At 56.6% G+C, this 8,251-nt stretch overlaps 1 pseudogene; it reads left to right on the top strand.

Moving 5' to 3' along the window:
- LOC142596448 (uncharacterized) overlaps nucleotides 1–2,997 on the top strand; it is a 49,117-nt pseudogene extending 46,120 nt beyond the window's left edge.
- Nucleotides 2,998–8,251: the final 5,254 nt, after the last annotated feature.

The following is an 8,251-nucleotide window of genomic DNA, read 5'->3' as shown; positions in this document are numbered from 1 at the left end:
TGGAGCAAACACATCTCAAGTTAACCTGCAGACTCAGGAGATGAACTTCCTTCACAGTGCAAAGTGCAGAGATTTATTCCTGTGGTGGCTGGATCCCCTGGCCACTCCAGAAATACTCAGGAGAGGCTGCCTTATTTATGGAGTCATGCATGCCATATCTCAGATATTTCCTTCTGTGCATTCCCCCATCTGTAAAATTAACCCCAAGCTGGCTGTCCTGATGTCCAGACCATGTTAGTCCAGGTTCACACACTGCTCAGGCTGGAGGGACTCTTGCCCAGAGTTGCCCTTTGAGCAGCAAGTGGAGGCTGGGGGCAGTCAGGAGAGCATCCTCCTCCTCTGTCCCACAGACCCTTCTGCAGAGCAACCTGGGGAGGCAGTGCCCTTCCCAGTGCTCACATCCTGACCCTTCTGGGTGCCACATCCCCCCAGCCGGGATGGCATGGGGTGCTTGCTGCTCGGTGGGTGCTGCTGCCCGGCTGCTGCAGAAGCCAGAGGTGTAAGAGGGCGTCCCCAGAGGCTCATGGGCTACTGGGAAGTGTCCCTTCCTAAAATTACAGGTGCGCAAGCAGTGGGAGGTCGAGAGAGGGAGGAATGACACTGCTCCGCCAGCAGCTGCCTCTCCTGGGAGGCAGATCTTCAGGCAGCACTGCCAGCAGGGGCTTGTGCCCGCCCAGCTGCCTGCCTAATGCCTGCCCTCGGCAGCTGCCTGCTTTGCATCCATTACCTGCCATCACCTTCCTCAAAGCAGCCACACATCAGGACCGGCTGAGATGCAACCAGTGGTGACATTTCCCCCTCCCCCGGCTTCACTGCAAGCAGAGGAGGACCCACTGCTGACCTGGATAAAGCTCAGCTCTCAGTGCAGTGCAGAGCTCAGCTATCAAACCCATGGTGATTTAATACCTAGGGATAAACTGAGCCTCTTTCTAGGATGCAGGGCAACTCCCGCGGTTACTGGTGTTACTTCAGCAACCAGTTTCCCAAATGCCAATGAAGTTGGGCAAGAAGAATGAAAACCAGGAACATACAGTGGAGGAGTGATCGCTTCTGGTTCTTGTGTCTTGGCTTTAGGAAGGAAACATTAAGATCCCATCTGCCTTCGTTGTTACCTCCTGCTCGCATCCCTCTGCTTGCCCTGTCCATATGCTCCCATAGGGAGTTCCCACTCTCCTTCTTATTTTATGGCTGGAGATGTCCTTTCCCTGGCACATGTGGACCTGTGCAGCCTTCCATGGTGCATGACAGTGGGCACCAACAAGCAGGAGGGCTCCAGCATCCTTGGGCAAGTGTGGGGCAGAAATGCGTTGATGTGGGAAGATCATCCTTCACTTCCCCCCCAACCTGCTGGAGATCCAGCCAAGCACTTGCTGCTCACATGGAGCTGGCAATGGGCATCCTCCTGCAGCCAGAAAAGCTCTTCCTGGGAGGAGACCTCGTGCAGAGGAGCTGTGCAAGAAGATGGCCCCAGCTCTCCTGTTCTCCGCTCACTGGAGCCCAAGAGCTGGCTCAGCACGGGTCCCACTGTGATCGCTCTGGTGCAAAGCCCTGGCTCAGCCACAGAAGCTGCAACTCGGCCCTGAGCCAGTGGCCAGCATGAGAAGAGATGTTTCTCCTGGTGCCTGTTGCTGCTCTGCCACCAGAGGCTTTTCCTGGGGAAGGGGGATGCAGAATATCCCCCCATCTAACTCAGAAACAGCAAATCGCATCCTCTTCCCCTTCCTTTGCAGGGTGTTTGGTGGGGGGGAGAATGGGAGGGCTGGGACCCCCAGGACCCAGCTCGGAGGGCTTAGTGTGTGCCAGGCAGGGACAAGCCTGTGCCAGCCTCATGCCTGGGAAGCTCGAGGCTGTACCCCCGGCAAACCCCCTCCTGTCGTCCCCCCCCCCCCCCCCAAAGCATCACTCTGCAGTCCTCTCCCTCAGCCTTTGTCGAAAGCCTGGAGATGATCCTGCCCACGTGTATGCCAGAGCTGTCTGAGTTATTTAAGGACACAAGGATTTTCTTGCTGCATTCCCATGTCACGTGGCTTTCCAATGCAGGCCAGCTTGCGGCTGCCACAACACCCACTGCCCCAGCTGCTGCACCCATGAAACTGGCTCTTGGCTTTGCAACGGGGACCAGTGATGGGGGCCAGCCCCTCTGGGACCTCGCCTTACAGGAAAGCTCAGTGCTGTGCTGTGGCTGCACCGCTATCCCACGCCGGCATAACCTTTTGGGGGCTGTTGGGGGGGGGGACGGGACCACACGACACGAATGATGTGGGCTGTGCTATAGATAACCCCTAGCGCTGGGCAGAGCTGCCAGGCTCCAGAGGGCAACAGCTGATGAACCGTTGTGGCATCCGATGATCTCAGCTGGATTTTTGGCTGCCCAAGGTTGGGCAATGAGGCTGGGGAAGGGTCCAGGCTAAATTTAGCTTGTCCTGTTGCTGCGAGTGGCCGGGGTGCTTGCTGGTGGTGCCTCCCAGGGAACCCAGGAGATGGGGAAGGGGGTCCTTCCCCCCATGAAGCTGGGGCACCCCTCTCCTGGGGCACCCCTCTCCTGCATGGCTCCTGCAGCCCAGTTTGGCTGGCACCAGTACAGACCTGGACTTGCCCTGGTGAGCATCAACCACTCTGCTCATAGGCATCATCCAAACAGAGATGGGCAGTTTAACCCAGGGAGCAGCCAGTGGGGGGACGAGGTGCAGTGGCATGGCTGGCGGGGATGCTTTTGGGTGGGAGCCCAGTCTGACAGTGTGCCCCCCCCCATTCTCCCCACAGGCCTTATGCGGCTGCACCGTGAACATTCCCACCATCGATGGGCGGGTGATCCCGCTGCCCTGCAATGACATCATCAAGCCGGGGACAGTGAAGAGACTGCGCGGAGAGGGGCTGCCCTTCCCCAAGGCCCCCAGCAAGCGAGGAGACCTGATTGTGGAGTTCAAAATCCGCTTCCCGGACAGAATAGCTCCCCAGACGAGACAGATCCTCAAGCAGCACCTCCCATGCTCCTAGAGCCTGGGGACTCTCCTCCAAGCAGCAATACTCCAAAAACACAAGCCGCAGCATCTGGCCTGCACGGAGCAGAGGTGCTAGAGCACTTTCAAATGCAAACCTCCCCTCCCAACCACCACCACTTTCCCAAAATTCCCATCCAACCCCGCCCCCCCCCCCCAATCCCTCTTGGCCTGTTTTTCTACTCCGGCAGCAGGGAGGGTCCTGCCCTACCCATCATGGCTCTCCTGGCTGCCAAAGTTTTTATTTTTTTCCCCAGAGGTCCAGCTTTTCTGCCTTGCACAAGCAAGCAGCATGAGCCCTTTGCCCAGGGAGATACATCACATTCTGGGTTTTTATGTCACCTGCTTTTAAGGCCACTTTTCCCACGAGAGGCTGGACTTGTCAGGGTTCAGCACAGTGTAAATAGGACTCCACAGGATCTCACATCCCCGCTATTAGTTTTCTCTTCCCCTCTTTGATACTTGCTGCTGTTCAGGGTCCCAGCTGTAACCGTGGTGCCAAGGAGACTGTCCCACACACGTAGGGCAGTGGGATCGCTCCTGCCCACCGTGGCCCCCCTGGAGCCGGACTGTTTCTAACTTGGGACCACAGTACCTAGCCCAACCATGGTCCGCTCTCCTGTGCCAAGCCTACAACTGAGCCTCAGCTGTGCCAAACAACAGAGTGCAGAGCACTTGGGGACAGTCCCATCCAGCCTCCTGCCCCTGCCCAGGGCTGGGGCTGTCCCTGGTACCTGTGGGCAGCACCTGCTGCCTGCAGAGCCCCAGCCAGCAGAATGGGGAGAAAGCCCAAGATGGAGCTTTCTTGTTCAAATGTGTTGAGTTTGCATTGCTGTTTTGTTTTTTGTTTTTTTTTAATATATACATATAGAGAGAGAGAGCTTGTTAGATAAATTCCATAAGGGTGTTTCTCTGCCTGTTTTGGGGTTCCTGGAGTGGTGCACTGTGTATGTGCATGTACGCATGCATATCACAAGCCTGGCTGCAAAAGCAGAGTCAAGCGTGAGCAGAGCTGTGGTTTTTCACTAGCATTTGCATTCAACCTTTGGGATTTTACTAGGAAGAGAAATGCATGTGTATATATTTTTCTACAGAGACAATTCATTCAGGAGGTATTTCTGGGTGCAGCTGGGAGGCGCATGAGGCAATCTGGCTTTGGTTTTAAATGCTTAAATTTTTTAAAACTCTTTGGATTTCCATCAGGAGAATTTTTATAGTTCTTACCTTTCTTGGCCCACTCTGCCTCATGCCATTTTTTTTTCCCAGGAAGGGCGTCTACGGAGTGGGAGGTGCATTTGACCTGGCTTTGTACGGCTCTTCTTCCACTACAGGACCACTGAGAAAACCTCTGCCACAATATCCCCCCCCCCCCCCCCCCCCCCCCCCCGGGAATCCTATTTTTTTTTTTTTTTTAAAAAGAGGAATCACTGACTTGAAACAGGGGGTCCTTTGGGGGGGGGGCTGCACATGGGGCATCCATCGGGGCTAGGTGTACAGCTGTCCATTGTATCGTACGCAGCCAGGAGGCCGGCCAGTGCCACGGCTCTGGCATATGGGGGGGGGGGGGGGGGGGGAACACATGGGCACTGCTTAATTTATTGCCCCGTTTGACCAGTGAGGGGACACCGCTGGTTCCCTCCACTAGTCCCTGTGGAGTTCGACATAGAGAAACCTGGTGGACATTGCTGGAGCGAGAAGACAGGTCAGTGCGCAGATGCAAGCTGCTTTGTTTTTCTCAGTTTCAATGAGACCTGAATGTTTTATAGTGGGTTGTTTTGTAATTTTTTTTTTTTTTTAATTTTGTAATGTCAGTATTGAGAGGAAAAAAAAATAAAGTATTTTAAAAAATATACCTCCTTGGGGTGTGTTGTGATGGAAGATGCTGGGGCTGTGCTTGCCCTGGCCTGGGCACAGGCAGCAGGGCCAGGGAAGGGGCTCAGCCCCCACTGGCACTGGGGAACCCCATCAGGGCTCTGCGTCCCCTTGGGGCTCCTGGGACATGGCTGACACAGGCAGCAGGAGCAGGAACCAGCTGAGGAGAGTCTGTGAGCAGTGAAGTGGTGCAGCTGGGGATGGGACCAGTGAAGGGGGGGGCTCCTTGCTGGCGGAGGCTGCCTGAAGGGGCTGGAGAGATGCTAGTGCCCAGCTCTTCTCAGAGGGGCCCTGGGGCTGGGCAAGAGGCAGCGGCACACGTTGCACCCAGGGACATTACCACTGATACCAGCAAAATGTTTGCCCATAAGGCACCAAGCAGGAGCAGCCACAAGGGCAGGCAATGTGAGCAAAAACCCACGGGCAATGTGCCTTGGCAGGGGCCTGGGCAGAGGCTGCCAAACCCCAACTGGGGGGACATGGCTCACTGCCCCCCTCCCAGGTGAGAGCTCAGGGCCATGAAATTACCCCACAACAAGCTAACCCTGAAGACCACACAGCAGACAGGGCTGGGAGCAGCTAATGGGCTGGGCAGACTCGGGGGCAGAGCCAGCACACACCACCCCCCCACCCCCAGGGGCTGACAATGCTGCCAGGGATGCCCATAGGGCAGGGATGGCCATGGGGAGGGGATGCCCTTGGAGCAGGAACACCCACAGGGAAGGGATGCCTATGGGGCAGGGGATACCCATAGTGGAGGGATGCCCGTGGTGTGGTTAGCCATGGGGAGGGGATGCTCATGGGACAGGGATGCCCAAGGGGAGGGGATGTTGCTGGGGACAGGGATACCCATAGAGATGGCCTAGACTGGGATAGGGGGACATGCTGAACACAGCCACTGCCTGCCTTCTGCTGGCAAGAGCGCCCTGCTGAGCCCAGAGAGTTTTGGGATGCTGCAGGGCCCCAATCTCTTAGTCAGTGACCAGCCTCTAATGCCAACACCTTGGCTGGGGCAGGGGTCCCCCATCCTGCACACGCCATAGCTGGGCTGCACATGTGGGGCGTGGCTGTAGGGCTGGGGCAGGGTGGATGTGTCTCTGAGGCCACATGGGGAAGCCCGGGGGGGGGGCACAAGGAGATCCTGACCATGGCAGCAATGAAAGGGCTGCCCTCAGCTGCCCACCTCGCTAATCCTGCTCCATCCAGGGCAAGCCCTAGCTGACAGCACCTTCCTCCCACCAGCACCTTTGTTGCTGCCCAGTCCCCCCAGCAAGATGCTAGGCAGGGGAGGAGCGTGCAGTGGGAAGGTTCTTGCCCATGCAGCTACCAGGGGTCACTGCTGGGGGGTGGCCCCTGGAAAAGGGCATGGGCTAGGGCCAAACCCAGTCCCTGGTGCTGCCTGCTCTCCTGGAACTGCTTGGGGGGGGGGGGGGGGGGGGGGGGGGAGAGGTGCCCAGCTGATTTAGGGGATACCCTCAGCCCCCCCAGCTCCAGCACAGGGCAGATGCTCTCAGCACTCCTGTGGGTGCTGTCCCCACCAGGAGCAGGAAAAAATGATGAGGGTTTCCACCCCTTGTGATGAATTTAATTAGCATTTGCAATTAGGAGAGGTGGCAGGGAAGGCTTTGGGCTGCTGGGACACACACACCCTACCATCCCATGTCCTGCTTGCCCCAGCCTCCACAGCACACAGAGACACCAGGGTGGATCTGCTGGGGGCTTGCTGAGCGGTCACAGCCCCAAACTGGCAGGGAGGAAGAAATCCACCCACTACCAGAGCTGGGGAAGGCTTTTGGCATGGATGCAGAACCTTCCTGGGTGGCTGAAAGCAGTTGGTTCCCAGTTCCCTCGCTGGCTGGAGCTGCTTCTCTCAGGCTTGCACTGGTGAATGGGTAGGATACAATGAAAGCAAAGCCAGCACCTGCATCCACCCTGGTTGGAGGAGCACAGAGCAGCAGGGAGAAGTGCAGGCAGGGAAGCAGCCCTGGAATAAAGGTTTCTAGGTGCCAGTTATCCCCAAAAAGGGCTGGTGTTGGGCAGGGAAAGTGCCAGTCCTCCCTGCTTGGCTCTCCTGGCCCCTGCGAGTCTGCTTACAAGAGGGACAGGCTATCCTCAACCCTGCTGCCATAGGAGACAAGGGCCAGCATTTTCTCTGCAGCACAGAACAGAGGTGGCATAAGGACAGGGCAAGAGTGGTGCTGGCAGGCAGACAGCTCTGAAGTTGGACAGAGCACCTGAGCAGGGACTACCTACCCTCCCCAGGGGCTTACATGGCCTCCTACTACAGCAGGAGGTTGTGCTATTTAAACAGTGTTCCCAATTTCAGTGGTTTTTCTCCCCATTGCTATGCACAAGCCCCCCCTCATAGATAGTTCCATCCTTCTGCCATTTTGAAATGAGACTCACTTCACCTGTCTCCCCTCTCCCCTTCAGTATAGCCAGGTTGATAGAGCCCTCCTAGATCTGCCAGGCTTTGGGGCTGAAACTCCCACCGTCCAGGCCCTGCACAACTCCTGCCGCAGGGGAGGTTGCCCTCTCCAGCCTGGCTCAGCCCCAAAGGCCTGGGGCACCCTTCTGCCACACAATCTACATTTAAGCCTCCTTGCAGAAATCCTCAGTTCCTGCACCCCCCCCCCCCCCCCCCCCCAAAAGCCAATAGCACGTGGCCACTCTGTGCATCCTATGGCCATTGCCTCAAACAGGCTCTCGCCTTCAGCTCAGGACTAGGCTGTATCCAGCCTGCCACACTGCTCCTGTGGGCTTCTCTCATATAAAACATTGAAGTACAGTAGTAGCACATTTTTCACTTCAGCGAAAGGAAAATAAACCAAGGAGCAAGGCAGCAACCTGTAAGCGGAAAGGAAGGATAAGAACCATGATCAGAACTCAATTACAACAAGGGGCAGGCTGGCAGCAGAGCACCAAGCCTGTCATCAGAAACCCAAAAGGGATGCATGAAACATTGCAGGGGAAGGGGGAAAAATCTCTCCACAGAGCCTGATGAACAGTGCTGCTGCAGCATCAGAAGAGGAAGCTCCTCTCTTCCCTAATCATAGTGGGGTCACACTGTACCACAAACTCCAGAGACAGCCCAAGAGCCCCCTTGTGCCTGCCCTCAGGCAGGGCAGATGAAACAGGGATTGCTAGAGAAGTCCTTTGTTGCAAAGGAGCCAAAGCAGCAGGAGACCCGACAGCTCTGGGCCAGCATCAGAGAAGCAAGAGATACCTGCTACCAGGATCTCTTACTTGGTGCTTCCTGCCAAACTAGGGCAGGGGAGAGAGCCTGCCAAACCAATTTCTGCTGTTAACTTGAGCTAAGAGGCATAAGAATGAAGAGCAACCTCAAACACACCAGGGAAGCGCACATACAGGTGGGCTCC

The sequence above is a fragment of the Pelecanus crispus genome, chromosome W, assembly GCF_030463565.1.
Source record: "Pelecanus crispus isolate bPelCri1 chromosome W, bPelCri1.pri, whole genome shotgun sequence".
NCBI classification, from domain to species: Eukaryota; Metazoa; Chordata; class Aves; order Pelecaniformes; family Pelecanidae; genus Pelecanus; species Pelecanus crispus.
This window is presented reverse-complemented; position numbering and strand designations above follow the sequence as displayed.